The sequence below is a fragment of the Myotis myotis genome, unplaced genomic scaffold (genome assembly GCF_014108235.1).
Source record: "Myotis myotis isolate mMyoMyo1 unplaced genomic scaffold, mMyoMyo1.p scaffold_m19_p_16, whole genome shotgun sequence".
NCBI classification, from domain to species: Eukaryota; Metazoa; Chordata; class Mammalia; order Chiroptera; family Vespertilionidae; genus Myotis; species Myotis myotis.
Genome location: NW_023416320.1, coordinates 12,994,150 through 13,014,351, shown reverse-complemented (window position 1 = coordinate 13,014,351; position 20,202 = coordinate 12,994,150). Strand labels below are relative to the sequence as shown.

The window sequence follows — 20,202 nt, the reverse complement described above, 5'->3', positions numbered from 1 at the left end:
CCGCGCCGGGGCGGACGCCGGTGTTTACCCGCCGGCCGGTTGGCGAGGGGGTGGGGGAGGGGGTGCGGGCGGGGTGGGGGCCGGTAGGGGTGTCCTCACTGCCCCCGGCTAGGCCCTTTCCGGGGCCAACTTCGGGTCCGGGGGCGCGGGGCTGCGGGGGCAGCGCGGGGTCCCCCCCCCTTTCCGAGGAGCCGCGTTGAACTCGGCGGAGATGGGGAGGGTCCGGCTCCGGGGAGCCGCGGGGGGTGGGTGGGAGGGGGCTGTAATTACCGCCGGGCCCAGGCCCGAGGAATCCATATTAGTCAAAGTTGAATTGAGACAGACAATGCGGATGGGGGATGGTGGCGGTGAAAAGAGAGGGAAGAGGGGGAGCGGGCGGAGGGGCCCCGGCCGGCGGGGCTGGCCCGGGCCCCCGGGAGTGGTGTCCCGGGGGCGGCCTGGACCCGGGCAGCCTGGGGAACCCGGGGATGGGGGGGGGGGGCGCTGGTTCCCGGCAGATCGTCGCGATGGGGGGCGGGGAGGAAGCGCCATGACTGTTGTTATTATTATTAAATTGGAGCCCCTGCGGGGAGGCTGGCCTGCCCGGGGTTGGGGTGGATCCGGGCGGGGGCGGGGAAGTGGGTCGGATTCCCTCTGCTCTCCTGCTCCCTTCCCTGTGGTGCGAGCTTTTCTTTTTTTGTTTCCTTTTTTTTTTTTTTTTTTTATTCTAATGACAGTGTTGTCCTGAGTTGTAATTTGACAGCTGAAAACCCAGCCTAGAGTAGCAGAGGAACTCCCAGACGTTTGCAGTTCGCAGGGCTGCCTCCCTGGACGCGCTGTGAATTTCTGGGGTGGGTTTGCTATGGGCGGAGGAGGGATGGTGATTTTTGTGTGTGTGTGTGTGTGTGTGTGTTTGTTTTTTTGTCTTTCACAAGAAGGCCGTCTTGGCCGTGGAGTCCTCTCTTTCCTCCTCCACCGTCCCCTGCCAGTTTAGGATATTGAATTGCAGGGCCGCCTGCTCCCAGGGAACTGAGATAAAGCAGGAAAAGTTCCCTTTCTGATGTAAAACAGAGACTCCACGGCGGTGGAGGGAGGCCTCCATTAAAGCAAGTCTTAGACTCCAGGACTCGGATCTGATGATGGGCTGAGTGTCTACGGGGTCACAAGGGGGGACATGCTGAGCCGCCTTCCCCCTGTGCTTTCCCGGCCCCTTTTCATTTGCATGGCGGAGGCCATCTGGGTCGAGGTTTTGAAGTTCGGGAGGATTTTTGCGAGGTGGCCGGGTGACCTGAGTTGTGTGACACCCGATTTGTCATGCGCTTCCCGGGAGGGGGAGGGAGAGGCCTAACTTGCTGCTGAGACACTGGCCCTGGATCTAAGTGCCTCAGGGGGGCGACAGCCTCTCCATCCGACCACTGGCTCGGGTTTCACGCGTCTTGGTTGTAGCCATAATTTAACGTGTTTGTGAAACTTCTGGAATACTTTCCGAAAATACTGAAAGAAGCTTTAAGTCATGTAAGATTTTTATTACGGGATCCTTAATCTGATATCTCATTAGAGATCTCTTGAAAGGCTTCTAACAGATTTTTTTGGTGAAATTTCGAATCTGGCTAGTAGTGAGGATAGAACCAAGTTGGTAGTGCATGGAGTATAACGTCTTTTAACAGAAAATTCCACCATGGAGGAGAGAGTCTTTACTACATACCGAGAGTCCCGACTAATTTACCCAAGGACCACACATGCCAGAACCTATTTTGCAGTAGTATTTGGGCAGTTTGGTTCATTTTTGAGCATTCCTTTTGCTTCAGCTAGTCTGAGAAATTGACCAGTAATGTATCTTTTTAAGCTGTCCTCCCCCCCTCCCCCCCATTCCTAGTACAAACAAGTAATCCACTTTGGTTTTGATTCCTCTAGTGTCAGTATACAATATTTAGATCATCTTTAGTTTTCAAGCATGAAATAAGATAAGTGGATTTGATTCAGACCATAAAATGTGTGCATCAAGGATGCAGGTATTTTGAAAAAATAGGGAAGTGCTGTAGGTAAAATTTTAGGGACCTACATTTGTATTGGAGTATAAATGTCTGGTCTGTTGAGATTTGTGAAGGCAGCATTTGAGACAGCCCTGCACACTAAGTTTTGAAGTAATTGACTTGCGGTAGAGCTTTCTGTCTCCCCTTCAAAAAGAAGGAGCCAGTCAACCTATTGCTGCATTGCTTGGGAAAAGCCTGTTTCCAAAGATACTGCTGTTCTGGAATCTTAACATCTGGAACAAGACTAGAATAGTAGTGAGGATAACAGCCTTATCAAGGTTTAGCAAGTTTTGATAATAGAAAAGAATGTGCTACTTTAGCTTGATTTTTATACGTGAAATGTGCCTGTGATAGTCACAAATGAAATGATAGTTTGGGGTTAAAAGGGGTCTGAACAAGTAGACTTCATTCTTTACACAGAAATTAAGATTGGACAGGCAGTGTGGTGTACTGCAAATAAATTGCTCAGTTAAAGAAAATTTAGGGGATTCAAAATATCAATATTTTCTTCAAATAAGGTTTTTTCTTTAGCCACATTCTTTTAAAAATCAAATATTTTGTTCAGTGTAGTCGTGTGATGTCTCAAACATGTAAAATGCACTCAGTATTTAAAAAAGTTGAAACATTGATTTTTTTTCTTTGTGTTTTCAAACTTGATAATTCCGCAGTAGTCTTTGTTTATTTTTGTGTATTAAAGCCTTTAATTATTGACCCTGGGAGACCAAATAATGAATGCAGTTGATGAATATAGATGGAGATGGCTAGGGCAGAGATGAGGCGTTTAGAGATCTTAGCATGTTGGTTGGTTGTAGTTTCCTGGAGTGATTACAAGGTCCCTGGTGCTGAGTGGCTGGCCTTCTGTAAATATTCATTGTGGTGAATTGAAACCATTCCATGCTCAGATACGTTTGTGACCTTTCAGTTTTCTTTCTAGGGAATTTCTGGAGTTAGTGCTGTTTCTGCTTAAAACATTGTCTCAGAGAAATAGGAAAAGGATATCAAGAACATGGGTCTGCCTGTCCAGGTTGAGGGGAGAGCTGGAAAATGCCTGCTCACTGAGACCTGGAAAGGGCCCAGGAAGTCCTGTAGACCAGTCTTCTCACTAATGAGTTGGAAAAGCAGGCCTAGAGATTGACGGAATTTATCCCGGTACACAGTGAGCGACTGACTGATGAGGTCCACGTGATGGCTCTTCGGACTTTTTCCAAGGTCCAGGGCTCTTTCTACTGTTCCACATGGTCTGTATTCTGGGATATTTCTGCTTCCTGAGACATGCCAGCCTTAGAGCAGTTACTTGACTTAGAGTTTTGATTTTCTCTTCCCTCCTACCTACCTACCTCATGGCTCCAAATTGACTTTTGCCTTTTTTTAGGGTGCTAACCCTCTCAACCCTTTCCTAAAACTAGATTAGGAGAGGGGAGGCCTTTTAAAGTTGATGTGGGTATGGCGTGGCTTGTCACTGTCTTGAATGCAGGTTGTTAACAGCACAAGCCAGTTCTCACTGTTTTTTCTGTACGTGGACTTTTCCTGTGAGCTTTGCTTTGGGCATTGTCATATGTTGTGCAGTGATTAACAGTCTTGGTTGAGATTTTCATATCAAAATGGCTTTTCTCTAAGGAGCTTCCTCCTGTAGGTGCTATAAGACTACAAGGTAAGATAATACAGACAGGAGTTTGAGATTTGGAATTCCTAAATCTGGATTTGTTTTAGCCATGCTGTTCATTAGCTGTGTTGTGGTAGTCTAGTCATTTAACCACTTAGAACTTTACTCCCTGTCTCTCCTTCCCACCCTCCACACCCCTGCCTCAAGGTCAGTGAGGAGCAGTTTAGGTAGTGGGAAAACACAAATATTATAATGCAGATTCTGCAGAAAATATAATGAAGAGATGGCTAGTTGTAACTGCTTTTAAGTGTAATCTGGTTCCCAAAAATGGCCCTAGAATATTCTTAGCACTGAATACACAATCCAGACTCTTAACCTTAGATCAATAGTTTTATAGTTTTAAACTGGGTGTGATTTTTGCACCCCCGCCCCCGCCTCCCCAAAGGGGCATTTTGGCAGTGTTTGGGGACACTTTGATTGTCACAGTTGGAGCATTGCTGAGGTGCTGCTAAACATCCTACAGTGCACAGGCCAACCCTCCGACAACAACGAAACTCCTGTCCCAATGTCTGTTGTGCTGAAGTTGAGAAACTGTCCAAGATTATTTTAAATGCATATAGTTATAAAACTAAATGGAAATAATCTTCATGAAGAAAAATCAAAGCAATATAAGCTAGTCTCATGTGACTATTTAAATTGAAGTTAATTAAAATGAAATAAAATTAAAAAGTCAGTTCCTCAGTAACACTGGTCACATTTCAAGTTTCTGTAGCCACATGGAGCTAGTGGTCACCATGCTGGACAGTGCAGATACAGAACAGCGCCCTCATCACTGAAAGTTCTGTTAGAGATCAGTGACCACAAGTCAGAGTGCCTTTTTTTTTTTTTTTTTTTTTTGCACAGGGCATGACATTTAGTAAGTGCTCCTTACTTTTATTTGGAACTGTTGGGTTTTAAAGACTCAGGCATACCCTGGCCCTCTCAGTAGGAGTCAGAAAATATGCCAGGGATTTCATGGAGCTGAACAAAGGTTGTGGAGGGTAGTTGAAAGCAACCTAAAATTTCAGCGTGCTACATCAAAAAAGACAACTATTAGTCTGTGTGGGATAGAGCATCAATCACATCATCAGTGGGAAATCTCCCTATTTGATTATTGAGATCGTTACTACAAATAATACAGAATAACTGTACTGGGAAAATACAGGTGAGCTTCACTAACTTGATTAAGAAAAGTAATATTAAAGACAGGGTATGAAATAGCCAAACAAAATATTGGAAAGCAAAGCAAAGAAGGGCAGATCAATTTTATAAATGAAGAAATCAGTGATTATATTGTAGGTTTAGTAGTAAGCAGGCACCTGTGAAGTAAATTGCATGGTACACATGAATACAACTGGGAATAATGGGATGAACTTAAGAAAGGTCAGGATTTTTCCTTAATCAGGTTATTTACGAAATAGTCTCTAAAGGAAAGTATAATTATTGGAGATTATCAAATTATACTTCAGTAGAATTTATAGGGTTATTGAAAGCAATTTTAAAGTTTTCCTCTGAAAATTTTTAAGCTTTTTATTATGGAAATTTTAAACATATACAAAAGATAAAATAGTATAATGAACACTCAGGTACATTACCCAATCTCAACAGTTATCTACTTATGGCCAGTCTGGTTTCAAGCCTCTTCCACACATATTCCTTTCCGTTAGGTAATTGAATCATTATACCTTCAAAATGTATCTCAGAGATGAAGACCTAAAAAAAACAAAACAAAAAATACCTTAATATAAGATGTCAGTCTGTTTATATTTTCCTATTGTCACATAAACACTTATTTTCGATCAACAATTTTGATAATTTTACCTGATAAAACTAATTAGGTTCTAACATGTTACAACATTTGACATTCTTAAGAGAAAGTTTGTTTAGATTGTAGACTTAGTAGGAGGGTCAGCATCACACTGGAAATCTTAAGGTTCCCTTCAGTTTGATGCTGTCACTTCTTAACCTCCAGTGTGATAGCATTTTGTCAGCAGTCACTTGTAATGATTGTGTAATGATAAGGTGGAATTCTTGAAGTTTAAAGTAATTTCCTATGGAACACATTGAGGAATAAGATTGCCACGTGAAAAGTTAGCAGCATTCTTCTAAGTTAATATATAGAGGTGAGACTATTGGTAATTTGAACTTGGCTATTAGAAATTATTCCTAATGAGGCCATATTTCATATTCCTGGACAGATCAGTATAGAGGTAATAAACCCTTTAAAATGAGAAATATGGTAACTATGTTCTGTGACACTGTCATTTTTGTCGGCATCCTTCCTATATAATAATAGCATAATATGCAAATCAACCAAACGGTGGAACGACTGGTAACACGCACTGACCACCAGGGGGCAGACGCTCAACACAGGAGCTGCCCTCTAGTGGTCAGTGCACTCCCACAGGGAGAGCACCGCTCAGCCAGAAGCCAGGCTTATGGCTGGTGAGCGCAGTGGCGGTGGCGGGAGACTCTCCCGCTTCCGTGGCAGCGCTAAGGATGTCCAACTCAGTCAGACATCCCCCGAGGGCTCCTGGACTGCAAGAGGGTGCAGGTTGGGCTAAGGGACACACACAAACACACACACACACCCCTCCCTGAGTGCATGAATTTCGTGCACCGGGCCTCTAGTATGTAATAAAGCATTAGAAATCAGTGTTCTTTCATGTGTATTCATGTCTTTAAGACAGAATTTCTTACCTACATAGCAAAATTTGCTTAATTTCAGATGGTATGATTAGTCGTAATTAAATGTTTTCAACTTTCTCTACTCTTGTTTTGTAAATCAGCTTTATTGAAGTATAACTTACAATAAAATCCACCCATTTGAGCCGAAACCGGTTTGGCTCAGTGGATAGAGCTTCGGCCTGCGGACTGAAAGGTCCCGGGTTCGATTCCGGTTGGGGGCATGTACCTGGGTTGCGGGCACATCCCCAGTGGGAGATGTGCAGGAGGCAGCTGATCGATGTTTCTCTCTCATCGATGTTTCTGACTCTCTATCTTTCTCCCTTCCTCTCTGTAAAAACTCAATAAAATAAAAAAATAAAAAATCCACCCATTTGAAGTGTACGGTTTGATGAATTTTGACAAATGTATACAAAATTTGTATACCCACCACCACAATTAAGCTATATCACAGCCCAGCCTGTGTGGTTCAGTGGTTGAGTGTCTACTCATGAACCAGGAGGTCAGGGTTCAATTCCTGGTCAGTGCACATGCCCGGGTTTGGGGCTTGATCCCTAGTAGGGGGCATGCAGGAGGCAGCCTGTCAATGATTCTCATTGATGTTTCTGTCCCTCTCTCTGAAACCAATAAAAAAATATTAAAAAAAAATAGAACATTTTCATCACACCAAAAGTATTTTTTTTGTGTGTGTGACAGCCCGCTTGTTGTGATGTGAAAAGTGGAGGATGATGGGTTTTCTAAATCTTAAGAAAAAGCCAATTTTGAGATTAGGAAGTGTAATTAATTTGATGAGAAAGCCAAAACAGACAATATGGCAGGGCAGTTTTGATGTCTAAATGATGAAAACGGTTTTATATAAAAGGCTTTGGGGCGATAGGATATTGGGCTTGTGCAGTTCATCTATTATGTTGAAGGAGTGGCTTTGTTTCCTGTCCCAAAGTATAATGGCTGTGTTATCATCTGCATATGGAAACCCTACTTTGTCTTTAAAGGAAGTACTAATCAAGCGATTTTTCTTAAATTGCATGCAAATCTCGTTTAAACATTCATTCTTAGTATGCTTAGAGTTCTAGTGGTGTTTAAGCTGGTCTTCATCGCCTAGAAACCCTTTGGTGTTTTCCTTAAGTGATTGCAGGTGTTGTGATGGTTCTCTATAGACAGAATAATGAGGGTGAGGGACTGCTTCCATGCTGTGCACTGTGTGACCTTTTGTTTCTGTGATGGTTCTTTGGGGAGGTATAGGAACTACTTGTTTTTTTGTGTCTATTTTTTTTGTATTTCAAGAAAAACGATCTTAAATATAATGTTACATGCAATAAATAATATCTCAAGAAAAACAATTTAAAGTATGATAATATTACATGCAATAAACACCAGTTATTCAAGAAAAACGATCTTACATATATTACATGCAATAAACATTAATATTTCAAGAATAAAAGGATTTTAAGTGTAATAATATTACCAAAACTGTACTAACATAGTATGGGATCACAAAAGTTGTAGGAAATGTTAAAAATCTGCAAATAACAGGATTACTTCTATTGTATTCTAGAATATCCTCCCCCTGCTCTATTTTTGTTCATCAGTTTATGTTCTTTATATTCCACAAATGAATGAGATCATATGATATGATATTTATCTTTTCTCCAGCTGGTTTATTTCCTTATGCTTTTAAAGTCTATTTTGTCTGATATAAGTATTGCTACTCCAGCTTTTTTTTCTTTTCCATTTACATGGAAAATTTTTTTCCATCCCTTCACTTTGATCCTGTGTGTCTCTTTATTTTGAGGTGGGCCTCTTGTAGACAGCATATAGTTGGGTCATGTTTTTGTATCCATTCAGCTACCCTACACCTTTTGATTGGAGTATTTAATCCATTTACATTTAGGGTCATTATTGAGAGGTACTTATTTATAGCCATTGTAATTCTGTATGGCTAGGTTTCTCTCTGTTTCTTCTTCTCAGGAATCCCTTTAGCATTTCTTGTAATGCTGGCTTGGTGGTGGTGAACTCCTTTAGCCTTTTTTTTGTCTGGGAAGCTCTTTTTTTGACAGTCTATTTTGAATGATAGTCTTGCTGGACATAGTAAACTTGGTCTCAGATCCTTGCTTTCCATTACTTTGAGCACTTCATGCCATTCCCTTGTGGCCTGTAGAGTTTCTGATGAGAAATCAGGTGTCAGCCTATGGGAACTCCTTTGTAGGTAACAGTTTTCTTTTCACTTGCTGCCTTTAAGATTCTCTCTTTGTCTTTAATTTTTGGCATTTTCATTATGATGTGTAGGAACTACTTTTTTTTTGCCTCTTGCAGTTGCCAGCAGGGATGAGTACAAATTGCTGCCACCTGCTCCTACTAATTCCCTGTTAGGTCTCTATCACTGCTGAGGGGACGCAGACACAGAACCAGGGTAGGGTGTCTTCTGTATGGGGAGGTTTACAGCTCATGGTCTGCAAGTCAGGGATGACATGTGGACGGCTTTTGTTGGCAGCTGCTCATCTTTCTGCCGCTTCTGAGAACAGAGAGCTACTGCAAGATACATACAGCATGGACATTCAGAGACAGTAATCAGTCTTGCAGTAAACAGCTCACCCGTAACATCCCAGAATTTGTTTGGTTTCCCAAAACTGTTGAGGGGCTGGGATTCTGGGCAGTTGGTCTTTGGCTTTTCTTCACCAGGGCCTCTTGAGTCCTCAGAAGACTCTTTGGAAATGTAAAACTTCTTTTTATGACAGGAAGATTTAATCTTTCTTTGGTAGATTTTAGGACATTCTTGAGGGGTGGTAGCATTTGTTTTTGGGTATGTTATGTTTAAACTTTTTTTTTTTAATATATTTTATTGATATTTTTACAGAGAGGAAGGAAGAGGAATAGAGAGTTAGAAACATTGACGAGAGAGAAACATCGATCAGCTGCCTCCTGCACACTCCCCACTGGGGATGTGCCCGCAACCAAGGTACATGCCCTTGACCGGAATCGAACCTGGGACCCTTGAGTCTGCAGGCCGACGCTCTATCCACTGAGCCAAACTGGTTAAGGCGTAAACTTTTTTTTTCTAATGGAAAGTTTTTCTGGCAATAATGTTGAGGTTTTTAAGAGTAACATAACCTTAACCAAATTGTAGTAAAAACATTTATTGTGGTGGCTTTTTCTGATTAAGAGGTTCTTTGATTTAAAGTAGTGCTTTAAATAATCAAATACAAGGTGGACTGACTACTTTATGGTACTAAATAGATCACTGTATAGAAGGCTTTTACCATTTTCTTAGTTTAAAATGAGTTGGTGACAGCAAATAGGGTCAAGCTTGTCAGTTCCTCGCAACTCTCAGCCATTCTTTCCCCCTCTGATTATGGGTTCTCTAGCTGAGTGAGAATAGGGTGTTTTTCTGTCTTTTGAGACTTTTTGTTTCTACAGATGAAATTTTAAAAATTTAAGTTACATAAATATTATGTCATCCTCAGAACTGTAAGACCCTGGATGATAGCTTTTTTTAAAAAAAATATTTTTATTGATTTCAGAGAGGAAGGGAGAAGGAGAGAGAGAGAGAGAGAGAAACATCAATGATGAGAGAGAATCATTGATCGGCTGCCTCCTGCCCACCCCCTACTGGGGATTGAGCCTGCAACAAGGGCATGTGCCCTTGACTGGATTTGAACCCCCCAGGACCCCTCAGTCTGCAGGCCAATGCTCTATCCACTGAGCCAAACCAGCCAGGCCATGGGATGATAGCTTTTTAAAAACAGATGTCAGTGCTCATAGGGTTACAGTTGAGGGAGTGAAGCTGATCTGATCAGTAGCAAACAGAAAGACTGGTGAAAGAGTTGGCCTGTGTAAATATTTGCTCTGTGTTGCCTGCACAGAGTTTGAGGGCAGTGTTAGATTAATTTTCCTTGGTCAGTAAATGTTTGTGTGCTTCTCAAACATTGTGCCAGGCCAGGGGTGCTGCTAGACCAGGTTGCTGCACCATCCCTGCCTGGAACTTCGGGTTGAGAAGTAGTTGGAACTTTTTCTGGCTTATTGGGAAAGTTTGGAGAAAAGTGAGGTGATAGATTAGTGGGCCTAGGGAGTGGCATCAGGTGGATGTGTCGTGTGCTTTTTGGAAAATTAAACTTTTTACTTTAAAACAAGGATAAACTCATAAGAAGTTATAAAAATAATGCAGAGAGGTCTCCTATACCCATAACCCAGCTTCCCCCAATGGTAACATCTTGATTGTGCCAAGTATTTTTCATATCCTTGTCAAAATACTAGAGATGGAAAGGAACATTTTTCTTATATGCATTTAAAGATATATTTTTTTTTATTGATTTCAGAGAGGAAAGGAGAGGGAGACAGAGTCAGAAACATCAATGACGAGAGAGAATCATTGATCGGCTGCCTCCTGCATGCCCCACACTGGGGATCAGGCTTGCAACCCAGGCATGTGCCTTTGACCGGAATTGAACATAGAACCCTTCAGCCCGCAGGCCGATGCTCTATCCACTGAGCCAAACCAACTAGGACTTATATGCATTTTTGAACATTGTTTATTTCTCTGCTAAAATAACATAGATTAGAAGACAAATATTTAAAGAAAACTTGGTATTTTTAGATGATTTTAAATTGATGGAAGATACAGTAGGCAGGGATTAAGTTTTTAGTCAGTTCCTCTTGTATTTGATGGTGAATGGAATATAAATGGGAGGAAAACAGTGGCCGGGGATTTGTTCTTTTTTTATCTGACACCAACTGGCCATGTGACCAGGAGTAAATGATATAACTCATTTGTAAAATTAGATAATTGGGCCAGATCCTTTATGTTTTTCCCACTCCAATTTCTATTCTCTTAGAATTTTGTTAAAGGGTTTTTGTATTGTGGAATGACTTGGGGAAGAAAGAACTGATACTTAAATTTTGTTGATGAATGAAAAAAATGAACTAGGAAAGTGGGAAAATAAATTTTACTCTTCTGCTCAATTCAATGAGTATTTTGCCAACTAAATTATATACATTGGTATACAAAAATGATGATCTCTGCTTCATGGGGCTTTCAGTTTAATGGGGAGACAGACATACAAATAAAGATTAAGTAAGGGGTTAGATGAAGTCAGAAGGAAGAAGGAACTGATAATTAAACTTGGTGCTTCTGAAGGGCTTTGAAGACAGGTTTCAGGGTGTGGGGACTGGTTTCATTTTCTTTCCATTCTCTTGAGCCTAATGCATTTTCGTTTATAGGATTGAAGATACTGTCAGCAGCGGGAGGGGTTCATCATTGCTGCCTGTATTTGACACTGATAATGAGAGTCCAGAAGTGTTGTGTGAGAATAGTCAGCGGGTTTTTTGTTCTTTGCTCTTTATTTGCAAAAGATACTGTCTAGGGATAATAAGTAAAGATAATTGGCCCATCAGGGTATGAAAACTGGTTGCTTCATCCTTATGCTTTGACTGTATTGGGAGTTGGCAAGGAGGGAGAGGGGATACCTGAAGAGTTTATGTGGGGAGTCTGCTCCTTCCTGTCACTTGTGTCCAGGGTGGGACTGGGATCCTGTGGCCAGCTTGCACACTGCCAGGAGAGCAGTGTAGTAGCAAAGACACTTATTTTGAGACCAAGTGTCCTCTGACTCTTTCATGGTTATTATTTTTGTTTATAATACTTCAATTCATCTAATGTACTGCCAATAACTATTTGAAGATTATGGTTGTAGATATTCATGTAATAGATAGGTTTTATTGGGTTTAGAATTTCATACCAGAATTAAGACCTGTAGGTGAGATGAAATAGTCAAAAATACATTTTTTTAAATTTAGATGTATCTGCTTAACTTTTAAGTTTTGTAATACATTTTTACCTATCTTCAGGTTTGTTTTATGGTATTGACATTCATAATCAAGTATTACAGTTCTTACAGAATTTGGGAGGGTTACTGTATATCCAAAAGATTTTGTCCTACAGACAGGTCCTGATGGGGGCAGAGCTCTGAGAACTGGAAAGATACTGGATTTGGAGGTAGGCGGCTTGGTCTTCGTATTGACCAGTGGTGAGATCTTAGACAAGCCATTGCCTGCAGTGAGTCTTAGGTTACTACTCATTTGTAAGATGAGAGGGTGTATTTGATATTTGAAAGTTAATATCAGCTTTGAGTCTGTGTGATTTGGGCCCTCTAGATAGTGTTTGATGAGTTATAGTTGATGTATGTTGGTCACCTTTGACATTTTAAGATTTAGTATTATTTCCTGCCTCAGACCTGCTTTTCTGCCCTTTTGTACTTGTTCTAAGGGGTTTTTAGAATTGTGGGTGTTCTAAACTTCCCCTGTTGGTTATTAACTGGAGGGGAACTCTTAAAAATCAGCCCAAATATTCTGTATTTTTCAAAAAATTTCAAACGGCTAGGACTGATGTATTAGTATAATTATATTATCTTTTAATTACACTTTTCATATAAATTTAATGGGGGAAGGTTCTATGTGACAAAAGCTCACTAGTAATAATGTGGGATAAAGCAAAAGCACATTGACTGTGTGTCACCAACTGGGGGTGGGAGTGTTTGCTCACCTTTGATTTCTGCTGGGTTGAAACTGTTTTCTTTCCCAAGGCTGTTTAGGAGGTCCCAGTGCTGTCAAGTGCTCGGTGGGAATTGAACCTCTATTTTCCAGGATACCTATTATCATCTGTATGTTAGGCTGTGGTAATTGATCTTACCTTTTGACTGGAGTAGTAGACTGCAGGTCTACTTGAGTTTGATTGCTGAGTAGGAAATAATATTTGAGATGTTCGACATTTTATACCAAGGAAGATTTTAGGATTTTTTTTTTATTTATAGCTGCGGAAATTGAGGGCTGGAGTGCCCAAGATGATTAGTTAAGTGGCCAAGATTCTGCATCAATTCAGCTTTATTGCTTTTCCTTTTCTTTTTGGAATGAGCATGGGAAGTTACTTGTGTTTCTGATACACATACATATATTATATAAACATAATTAAATATTAATATGGATATACTACATATGTATATATGCCATTAAAATAATTTCTCATTTAATTCGGTAAATTTTGGGGCCTTCTGCTGCATGTCGGTCTAAGTCTTGAGTGGATGGTGGTGGAGCTGAGTCTGTGGGAAAGACTGGCTAGTATAGGGCAGTGAGATGAGTGCAGTGAAGAGAAAGTTCCAGATTCTTTTCCAGAGGCACATAGGAAGAAGGAAAGCTTACTGGGAGAAGAAATGCTTAAAAGGAGGATCCGTATTCTGAATAGGAGGGAGGCTGAGGGGCCAGTGTGGGGACTGTGTTTTCAGGGCAGGGTATTAAGGGCTGAAAGAGTTTTCTGCGTGGGAGGAACAACATGTGTGAACACCCTTAATTGAGAGAGTCCGGTACATTTGAAGATCTAAAGCCCAGAATGCTTAGAATAATGAGTGCATAGGATATCAAATCAGTTGAACAGTTTTTTGGTAGAAAAAGATACCCTGTTAACTATCTTCAGTAATGAGCTTTGTATTATCATGATAAAATAAATCTTATGTGCTAGGTCATATATTGGCTGTGACTGGTTAATTTAATGGGTTAGACTTAGGGTAAATGAACCAGTGCAGTAAGGGGTGTGAATTCCATTCCATTTTAGGCCAGTTGCTTGATTTCATGATTACAAATAGCATTTTTCACCTCTGTCCAGCCAGGTTATTGGTGTATGCTATGGTTAATGAGGATGATCAAGCTTGAATGGATGGTTCAGATCAAATGCCTCATTGCTGTTGGGAAAAACTGCAAATCCTGCATATGAGCCAATATCGCTGAGATAAAGCAGTCCATGGGGTTAACCATGTTAAAGACAAAAGTTTCATAAGAAGTGCTGAAAGAAAATGGCAGTGCACTTGTCTCTGGGTTATGAGTGATTACTTAAACATTTTTTTTTATATGCTGATATTATTTAAGAGAATTTTTTTATTGATAGAGAGGAAGGGAGAGAGGGAGAGAGATAGAAACATCAATGATGAGAAAGAATTATTGATCGGCTGTCTCCTGCATACCCCACACTGGGGATTGAGCCCACAACTCGGGCGTATGCCCTGATCTGGAATCTAACCGGGACCTCCTGGTTCATAGGTTGATGCTCAACCACTGGGCTGGCTATTTACTGATTTTAGAGTGAGGGAGAACATTGATTTGTTGTTCCACGTATTTATGCATTCATTGGTTGATTCTTTTTAAATTTTTCTCAGTCCTCACCTGAGGATATATTTTTATTGATTCCTAGAGAGAGAGGATGGGAGAGAGAGAAACATCAATTGGTGTCCCCCATGTTCCCTGACCTGGGATGGCACCCTAAACCTAGATATGTGTCATGACCGGGAATCAAACTGGAGACCTTTTGGTGTACAGGACAACAGTCCAACCAACTGAGCCACCTGGCTAGGTCCATTGGTTGATTATTGTATATACCCTTACTGGGGATTGAACTTGCAACCTTATTGTATTGGGATGATGCTCTATAACCCAATTGACCAACCTGACCAGGGTGAGTAATTACTTTGATGTCTTTTAATATGTGTTAGTATTTTATATAACTCTATTTGAGCATTTATTATTTTAATAATAGAAAAAGAATAAAACCATAGGAAAATGTTATAGTTTAGTTAGCTATCCACCTAAAACAAGAACATGAAAAGCATTGAATAAAAAATACTGATTTAATTTCATTAAATTTCTTACTCTAGAAACTTCTTATAGGACATACAATTCTTTGCATAAAACCGAGGAATGATTCTATAAATAGATTTATTATTTTGAAACATTATTTTAAGCTTAGATTTTGAACAAAGCCCATTAGAATCAGATCTGGGCATAATTTCTGACTTGAGCTTTTAGAATGTTTGCTCACAACCATGCCACAAAGAAATGGTGTGTAAGGAAAGCCTTTGGATTTTGAGTTCACCCAGGGAGAAGACAGCTTGTAAAAATCATTGTGGTAAAATTTAAACTTTTTTCCCCTAGTAAATTGACCAGAATTTTCTTCCTAAATTAGAAATAGAAATGAACATTCTCAGCAAACATTTTATAAAAATTTGACTTAAAGTTTCTTTTATACATTCATTGTTTGTCAGCATATTTATTGAGGGCTTGTTTGGGCCAGATACTTCAGGGCAAATTTTCCTGCCCTTGTGGAGCTTACATTCTAGTGACATGCTTTTTATATGTTAATAATTATAAAACACTTCCATTGAAATGTATGGTGTTTAATATCCATATGATACATCTATTTAAAATATATCCTTATTAACATATAATCTATATAAGCCAAGCAACAGGAATGCCGGAAGGACCAGTCACTATGACGTGCACTGCGGTCGGCCAACCGGCCTGATCAGGGGCCCCTCAGCCAGCCATGCCCCCAATTGGGGGTGGGACCAGCTGGCCAACCACCCGCGGCTCCTGCCCCCCACCGGCCTGGCCCAGTAGGCCTTCATTGGGGCGGGCTGACTGGACCCCATCCATTCATGAATTCGTGCACAGGGCCTCTAGTATATATAAAACCCTAATATGCAAATAGACTGAACAGTGGAACAACCGAACAACTAGGCTGCTATGACATGCACTGACCACCAGGGGGTGCACATGGACCATGGCAGGTGCCGGCAGCGGGTGTGAGCACCCCGTGGGATTGCAGGGCACGGGAGCAAAGAATTTTCAGTAACCACCAGAGGCTCGCCCCGATGACAGCAACCGGTGTCCCACCTTGGTCTGGCACCCCCCCCCCCCCTCACCTGCTCCACCATCCCGCTGCAGCCAATGCCTGCCATGTTCCACACACGCCCCCTGGTGGTCAGCACATGTCTTAGCCACCGGTTTTTTGGTTGTTCTGCTGTTTGGTCTATTTGCATATTAGCCTTTTATTAAATAGGATTGTCAGATAACATCTTATTATCAGCAGCAAAAGATGTGGAAGTGATAGGCCAGGTTGTGCACTTGTTAAACTTGCAGGTATGTTTGGAGACCATTTTAATTAGAAACCAGTGACTTGTGAAGTGTTAAGCCTTGTCAGCTTTTGTTTCCTTACATAGTCCCCTGACTGCAGGGATCAGGAAATGAGAACATTTTATCAGTGTATGTTACCTGGATGGTTGGCAGGAGAGTTGGCCTGTCAGTGTTATATTAGTTACAAAGGTGTATAGAAGTGTAAGGATTTTGTTTATGTTTACATAAAGATTGGCTTTTATTTTGAGCAAAGATTTACTTCAGATTAGTCTAAGGTTAAATAGATTTGTAAATAAGATACTTGAAATAAATGTTTAAGGAAGTCCACAGGTGCAGGGAATATACAGGTTTTGTTTGTTTTTTTACCTTGTCACAGTTAAAGGAAACCGTTAAGGAAGATATCAAAGATGAAGCATGAATGAGGCTTTATTCATATACCAGTGGAATTAACACCAAAGAAAATGTTGAGTTTTTTGTTTTTTATCATTCTGTGTTTGTTTTTATTGTTGTGCTATAAACAACTCTAAACTTAATGTGAAACGACAGTCATTATTTCTGGGGATTGACAATACTCAGCTAAGTGGTTCTTACTCTAGGTGTCTTCTGCAGTTGCAGTCGATGGTAGCTTACATCATATAGAAGTCAAACAGCTGGGTCCTCAGGCATCTCTCCCTCTGTGTGTGTGGTCTCTGCAGAATGGATGCTTCCAGGTAGCCAGACTTCATATGTGTCAGCTCAGAGTTTCAAAGGCATGAATCCCAAGAAAGACCATCAGGCTGGAATGCCTTTTTATGACATAGTCTTAGAAGTCATGCAGAGTTACTCTGCCTCATTTTTTTCTCAAGTAAGTCATAGGCCTATTCAAGGAGGGATAATTAGACTCCAGCTCTTGATGGGAGGCCTGTCAAAGAATTTATAGATTTTTTCTAAAACCACCGCAACCATTAAAAAATATGATAAACTAGGAAAGTATAATTATTCAGAAGGAGATTTGGGTACCATGAAAGTATTAGAAAAGATTTGGTATGCATTTGAAGATAAAAACAAGACTTGGCATTTACGGCACTGGACATTATGCATTTTGTGGAAGTAGTAACTGTTAATACACTTAATATTTCCAGGCAGAAGTACTGAACTTGACAGTTAAACAACTTAACATCCCAGAGACAATCCACATCCTAGGTCTGAGTCCCAGGGAAATCAATCTAAATGTGCTTCTTTGACATCACTGGTATTACTCACATAGGCAGGTGGTTGACTGGGTGCATTATTTAGGGCTTGTGAAGCATTTGATAAGGTCTGAGACTTAAAGATTGGAATATGGGCTACTTCTTTACTATGATTGTGCAGACGCAGGGTGTATTTTGCTGTGAAACAGAATTTTCTTTGGATAAGAACTACTCAGCTTTATCAGCCATTTAATTAGTCAGCTTTAGGACTGAATTTTTTTTCTGTGTCCTGAGACAAATATGCCATGAAGGTTTTGTTGCTGAGTCAATTTGTTTTAATGATCATTTGTATGCCTACAATGTGCCAAGCATTGTACTAGCTACTGGCTATAGTGGACTTCAGAATAAACTTTACAGCCAATTCCTAAAAGAGAGTTTCAAAATCTTTTGGGCAGGGTCAGTGATAAAATAAATATGTAGCTTACCAGTATGATTAATATGAAAATAAGTTCTATTTGCAGGTAAAGTTTGTTGGAAAAAGTATGATTAATATGCCGAAACCGGTTTGGCTCAGTGGATAGAGCGTCGGCTTGCGGACTGAAAGGTCCCAGGTTCGATTCCGGTCAAGGGCATGTACCTGGGTTGCGGGCATATCCCCAGTGGGAGATGTGCAGGAGGCAGCTGATCGATGTTTCTCTCTCATCGATGTTTCTAACTCTCTATCTCTCTCTCCCTTCCTCTCTGTAAAAAATCAATAAAATATATTTAAAAAAAAAAAAGTATGATTAATATGAAAATAAGGTCTATTTGCAGGTAAAGTATGTAGCTTTGTCTAAGTGGTATTCTGGTATTATTTGTTGTCAAGTTTAAAGGGATATTAGTCATTTGTTATTTTTCTTGCTGTTTTTATTAAATGGAATGAATGTGTGAAGTTGCATCATCTTTTATGTGAATGTGAAAAAGAAAAGCCCTGTATTTTTTGTACATACAGTACTTTTTGTTGTTTTGCCAGCTTCTAATAAAAGAGGCCTTATTGTTGTCATTGTAAAATGAAGATGTGGGATTGGACTGTGTCTAAGGGTCTTACCAGGTCTAACACTCAAAGTGGGAAAGAGTGGGTAGAAGTTCTGGATGGTAAAGATGGTAGGAGGTGCCAGTGAAGTGTCAATTGAAGTTGAATCATATTTTGGATTTTCTGAAAGCTGAGACTAAAAGTAGTGGTAGCAAATGGCACTGTTTATTATATTATACTAGAGGCCCTGTGCACAAAGTTCGTGCACGGTGGGGTCTCTAGGCCTGGGTGTACAGGAGGCAGCTGATCAATGGTTCTTTCTCATCATTGATATTTCTCTCTCTCCCTCTCCCTTCCTCTCTGAAATCAAGAAAAATATATTTTTTTAAAAAAGCCCAATGGATAGCAAGTTTTGACATAAGTTTTCTTTATGTGATTATATTAAAAAAAGCAAAGTTATAATAAGATTGTTTTGTGGAGCTCATTCGATGGAGATTGAGGATTGTAACTTTCTAGGTTAGAATTATGTAGTGTTTAGAGGCTGATCATGTAAATCTTTAAACATTATTTTTAGTTGTTACTTCTTACTGTCTATGGAGCACTGTTTTTCAAATATCTCATTTAGCATCCTGGCAGCACTCTTGGGGAGGACATTTGAGTTGCAGGAGTCTCAGCATGGTTCCCAGGCTGTGCAATGTGAGGGGTAGATCTATCAGCACAGACCCTCAGATAGTAAGTCGCATAATAGGCCCTGCTGCTGAGAGGCTCAAGGGTACTTTTTTGAACTGCAGTTCTAAATATTTGTAGGTAAAAACAGAACATTGTGGAAAAGAACTGGGTTCTAGCCTTTAAAAGCAGTATCTTGTGCCTACACGAATATATTTTTAAAAATTGCTTTAAAATATTCATCTGTTTGCAGAGGGCAGAATCATCATCATGTGCCTTTTCCTCCCTCTTGCCTGGGGTTTGAGGGAGGAGAAGGAACCATGTATAAATTGATGAATAGTTTCCATGCTCAGTTGAGTGTTGAAACTAGGAATATTGTTCATTTCTGAAGCCAGTGTGCCTATACCTATATATTAAGCTCTTCCTATAGACTCTTCATGCTAGAGTGTCTGATGGTAGACTGGGGAACTGTAGACTCATTATCGTAATGACACTGAATTGTTTCTATCTTTTATGTGTTGTTTCGGTGAGAAAGTTGTGAACAGTTGGTCTCTGGTGTATACTTAGGCAAACTATGCAGTACCTACAGTGTGCAAAAAGTTAAGTCACAGGACACATTCTTTTTTTTTATTATTTTATCTTTTTTAAAAAAATTAAATCTTTATTGTTCAGATTATTACAGTTGTTCCTCTTTTTCCCCCCATAGCTCCCCTCCACTCGTTCCCCCCCAACCCCACCTTCACCCCCCTCACTTTGTCCTCATCCATAGGTGCACGATTTTTGTTCAGTCTCTTCCTGAATCCCCCACACCCCTTTCCCCCCCAAGAATAGTCAGTCCACTCCCTTCTTATGCCCCTGATTCTATTATATTCACCAGTTTATTCTGTTCATCAGATTATTTATTCACTTGATTTTTAGATTACTTGTTGATAGATGTGTATTTGTTGTTCATAGTTTGTATCTTTACCATTTTCTTCTTCTTCCTCTTAAAGAATACCTTTCAGCATTTCATATAATACTGGTTTAGTGGTGATGAACTCCTTTAGCTTTTCCTTATCTGTGAAGCTCTTT

At 40.4% G+C, this 20,202-nt stretch overlaps 1 protein-coding gene across 22 annotated transcripts in view; it reads left to right on the top strand.

Moving 5' to 3' along the window:
- The window catches only part of UBR5 (ubiquitin protein ligase E3 component n-recognin 5), a 134,133-nt gene that overhangs the window by 169 nt on the left and 113,762 nt on the right, over window positions 1-20,202 (top strand). The window lies entirely within an intron of this gene.